Source organism: Schistocerca americana, unplaced genomic scaffold, assembly GCF_021461395.2.
Source record: "Schistocerca americana isolate TAMUIC-IGC-003095 unplaced genomic scaffold, iqSchAmer2.1 HiC_scaffold_544, whole genome shotgun sequence".
NCBI lineage: Eukaryota > Metazoa > Arthropoda > Insecta > Orthoptera > Acrididae > Schistocerca > Schistocerca americana.
In genome coordinates, this window is record NW_025726285.1 from 42,501 (window position 1) to 47,500 (window position 5,000).

The following is a 5,000-nucleotide window of genomic DNA, read 5'->3' on the forward strand; positions in this document are numbered from 1 at the left end:
AGCTTATGACTCGCGCTTACTGGGAATTCCTCGTTCATGGGGAACAATTGCAAGCCCCAATCCCTAGCACGAAGGAGGTTCAGCGGGTTACCCCGACCTTTCGGCCTAGGAAGACACGCTGATTCCTTCAGTGTAGCGCGCGTGCGGCCCAGAACATCTAAGGGCATCACAGACCTGTTATTGCTCAATCTCGTGCGGCTAGAAGCCGCCTGTCCCTCTAAGAAGAAAAGTAATCGCTGACAGCACGAAGGATGTCACGCGACTAGTTAGCAGGCTAGAGTCTCGTTCGTTATCGGAATTAACCAGACAAATCGCTCCACCAACTAAGAACGGCCATGCACCACCACCCACCGAATCAAGAAAGAGCTATCAATCTGTCAATCCTTCCGGTGTCCGGGCCTGGTGAGGTTTCCCGTGTTGAGTCAAATTAAGCCGCAGGCTCCACTCCTGGTGGTGCCCTTCCGTCAATTCCTTTAAGTTTCAGCTTTGCAACCATACTTCCCCCGGAACCCAAAAGCTTTGGTTTCCCGGAGGCTGCCCGCCGAGTCATCGGAGGAACTGCGGCGGATCGCTGGCTGGCATCGTTTATGGTTAGAACTAGGGCGGTATCTGATCGCCTTCGAACCTCTAACTTTCGTTCTTGATTAATGAAAACATACTTGGCAAATGCTTTCGCTTCTGTTCGTCTTGCGACGATCCAAGAATTTCACCTCTAACGTCGCAATACGAATGCCCCCGCCTGTCCCTATTAATCATTACCTCGGGTTCCGAAAACCAACAAAATAGAACCGAGGTCCTATTCCATTATTCCATGCACACAGTATTCAGGCGGGCTTGCCTGCTTTAAGCACTCTAATTTGTTCAAAGTAAACGTGCCGGCCCACCGAGACACTCACTCAAGAGCACCCTGGTAGGATTGCAACGGGGTCCGCCTCGGGACGCACGAGCACGCACGAGGCGCGTCGCACGCCTTCGGCTCGCCCCACCGGCAGGACGTCCCACGATACATGCCAGTTAAACACCGACGGGCGGTGAACCAACAGCGTGGGACACAAATCCAACTACGAGCTTTTTAACCGCAACAACTTTAATATACGCTATTGGAGCTGGAATTACCGCGGCTGCTGGCACCAGACTTGCCCTCCAATAGATACTCGTTAAAGGATTTAAAGTGTACTCATTCCGATTACGGGGCCTCGGATGAGTCCCGTATCGTTATTTTTCGTCACTACCTCCCCGTGCCGGGAGTGGGTAATTTGCGCGCCTGCTGCCTTCCTTGGATGTGGTAGCCGTTTCTCAGGCTCCCTCTCCGGAATCGAACCCTGATTCCCCGTTACCCGTTACAACCATGGTAGGCGCAGAACCTACCATCGACAGTTGATAAGGCAGACATTTGAAAGATGCGTCGCCGGTACGAGGACCGTGCGATCAGCCCAAAGTTATTCAGAGTCACCAAGGCAAACGGACCGGACGAGCCGACCGATTGGTTTTGATCTAATAAAAGCGTCCCTTCCATCTCTGGTCGGGACTCTGTTTGCATGTATTAGCTCTAGAATTACCACAGTTATCCAAGTAACGTGGGTACGATCTAAGGAACCATAACTGATTTAATGAGCCATTCGCGGTTTCACCTTAATGCGGCTTGTACTGAGACATGCATGGCTTAATCTTTGAGACAAGCATATGACTACTGGCAGGATCAACCAGGGAGCTGCGTCAACTAGAGCTGAGCAGCCGGCCGCCCGGGAGTGTGTCCCGGGGGCCCGCGCGAACACGCAAGCGTCCGCTCAATTATTCTGCAAACAGGAGGAGGCTGAGCTCCCCTGCACAATACACCTCGAAACCCTCTCAGGTCCCGGCGGCGCGCAGCGCCGTCCTAAGTACTTGGTCGGGTTCGAGAGAGGCGCAATCGCCCGGAGTTTGGCGAGTAGACGCTTTAGGTGCGACCACCCGTGCTCCCAACTGAGCTTGCCGCTGCCGACAGAGGCCCGGGAGCGTGCTGTCGTGGCATTGCCGGCGGGAGACAACACGCGCCACCTACGGTGACCGGCAGCTCCAACGCCAGCGCCACAGAAGGACAAAAGCCCCACTTGGGTGCCGAAGCGAACTCTCCCAGCACAGCGCACGCGCCAACACGTCCGCACAGCTGCGATACAAACCACCTGCGAGAACCGCAGAGGCGACCGAGCAGCAGACGGCGTCGCGGCGCCGAGCGCCGGGCGGCGGCGCATCCTCAGCGCACACAGTCCTCAATCGGACCAGCACACTGCAGATGTCCACCGCGCTTCGCACCGGGCCCGCGAGGACCTACTTTGGCCGCACGGCGCCGCGTGCAGGGTGCGCCGGCGCGCAGCTGCGCCGCCTGCCGCCTCCGTCGGCCGGCGCGCCTGCCACTGGCCGCCCCCACCAGCCGGCTGTAGCGCGTGCGCCCACGCACCGCGCGGCCAGCACGCCGGGAGGCCCCCCCTCACCGGCCGGGGACGGTCCCACCCAGCCACCGCCGCGTATCGCTTCACACCCAGATGCCATTCACGTTCGTGGGCATGGTGGGTATCGCTGGAACAACCGGTTGGTAGCTCAACCGATCGTCGCCATCACTGATTCACCTCTAGCGAGAACAACCGCACCACAACGGTTTACCAGTTGTTCATTTGCATAACGTCACCAGCAAACGTAGGCGTCCATCGCCATTTGCAAATTCAACGATTGTTGCATGCCTGTGTCAGGTGTCACGACACACTATGTCTGCCCACATACACGCAACAACATGTGCACGCTTCGCGAACACGTGGAAGGTGGCCCCCGTACGTATGCGATGTCCATTGCGCGAACGACTGTCAACCGGCCTCTGTCGCATGTCGCAGATGTGGAACGCAGTGCACCATGCTATCACGGTGTGTGAGAAGAGACGACTACGTCTGACAACACGCGCCACTACATCAACAGACGGCTCATGCTGATCGCCATCCAGGGCATACCACACTGCAATCCAGCTCTTATAGGGAGACGACACGTAGCTGAGTGCACAACATTTGGACCGCATGGTTCGCCGTTGTTGGCGCAGTCGTTGTACGGTCACATGTACCACGATGTATCATTCAGTACATGAGGACCAATGTGCAGTACAGTGTGTGATTTGGACGTACAACATCAGCGGACAGTTGACACAGGCCGTACCACAGCGTAGGCTAAGTGCTTCGCACATGCGAATGCCAATGAACAACTGCAAATGCCAATGAACAACTGCAAAGGGCATTGAGCATGTACGTCCTGCTGCCATCCACATTACAGTGTATAGCTGCAAGGTGTTTAACATGAAGCGATACACTGGGGACCGGGCAGTGCGAGTAGCAAACTATATTGCGGGGGTTGCAGTTAGGCAACACTACACTAATTTAACGCGTCGTATGACAATTACAGAGCAGGTTAAGGCCCAACGTGTGTTGGGTTAAGGCCCAACGTGTGTTGGGTTAAGGCCCAACGTGTGTTGGGTTAAGGCCCAACGTGTGTTGGGTTAAGGCCCAACGTGTGTTGGGTTAAGGCCCAACGTGTGTTGGGTTAAGGCCCAACGTGTGTTGGGTTAAGGCCCAACGTGTGTTGGGTTAAGGCCCAACGTGTGTTGGGTTAAGGCCCAACGTGTGTTGGGTTAAGGCCCAACGTGTGTTGGGTTAAGGCCCAACGTGTGTTGGGTTAAGGCCCAACGTGTGTTGGGTTAAGGCCCAACGTGTGTTGGGTTAAGGCCCAACGTGTGTTGGGTTACGTTAAGGGGCAATGTGGGTTACGTTAAGGGGCAATGTGGGTTACGTTAAGGGGCAATGTGGGTTACGTTACGGCGCAATATAGGTTACGTTACGGCGCAATATAGGTTACGTTAAGGCGCAATATCGGTTACGTTAAGGCGCAATACAGGTTACGTTAAGGCGCAATACAGGTTACGTTAAGGCGCAATACAGGTTACGTTAAGGCGCAATACAGGTTACGTTAAGGCGCAATACAGGTTACGTTAAGGCGCAATACAGGTTACGTTAAGGCGCAATACAGGTTACGTTAAGGCGCAATACAGGTTACGTTAAGGCGCAATACAGGTTACGTTAAGGCGCAATGCAGGTTACGTTAAGGCGCAATGCAGGTTACGTTAAGGCGCAATACAGGTTACGTTAAGGCGCAATACAGGTTACGTTAAGGCGCAATACAGGTTACGTTAAGGCGCAATACAGGTTACGTTAAGGCGCAATACAGGTTACGTTAAGGCGCAATACAGGTTACGTTAAGGCGCAATACAGGTTACGTTAAGGCGCAATACAGGTTACGTTAAGGCGCAATACAGGTTACGTTAAGGCGCAATACAGGTTACGTTAAGGCGCAATACAGGTTACGTTAAGGCGCAATACAGGTTACGTTAAGGCGCAATACAGGTTACGTTAAGGCGCAATACAGGTTACGTTAAGGCGCAATACAGGTTACGTTAAGGCGCAATACAGGTTACGTTAAGGCGCAATACAGGTTACGTTAAGGCGCAATACAGGTTAGGTTAAGGCGCAATACAGGTTAGGTTAAGGCGCAATACAGGTTAGGTTAAGGTACGACATAGGTTAGGTTAAGGTACGACATAGGTTAGGTTAAGGTACGACATAGGTTAGGTTAAGGTACGACATAGGTTAGGTTAAGGTACGACATAGGTTAGGTTAAGGTACGACATAGGTTAGGTTAAGGTACGACATAGGTTAGGTTAAGGTACGACATAGGTTAGGTTAAGGTACGACATAGGTTAGGTTAAGGTACGACATAGGTTAGGTTAAGGTACGACATAGGTTAGGTTAAGGTACGACATAGGTTAGGTTAAGGTACGACATAGGTTAGGTTAAGGTACGACATAGGTTAGGTTAAGGTACGACATAGGTTAGGTTAAGGTACGACATAGGTTAGGTTAAGGTACGACATAGGTTAGGTTAAGGTACGACATAGGTTAGGTTAAGGTACGACATAGGTTAGGTTAAGGT

General features: G+C 53.1%; 1 non-coding gene across 1 annotated transcript in view; it reads right to left on the minus strand.

Annotated features, from left to right (window-relative positions):
- LOC124586192 overlaps positions 1-1,710 on the minus strand; it is a 1,910-nt gene extending 200 nt beyond the window's left edge. The window contains exon 1 of the ribosomal RNA XR_006975101.1: positions 1-1,710. This exon is cut by the window's left edge and continues 200 nt beyond it. This is a non-coding gene — a ribosomal RNA (small subunit ribosomal RNA).
- Between the last annotated feature and the right edge of the window lie 3,290 nt (positions 1,711-5,000).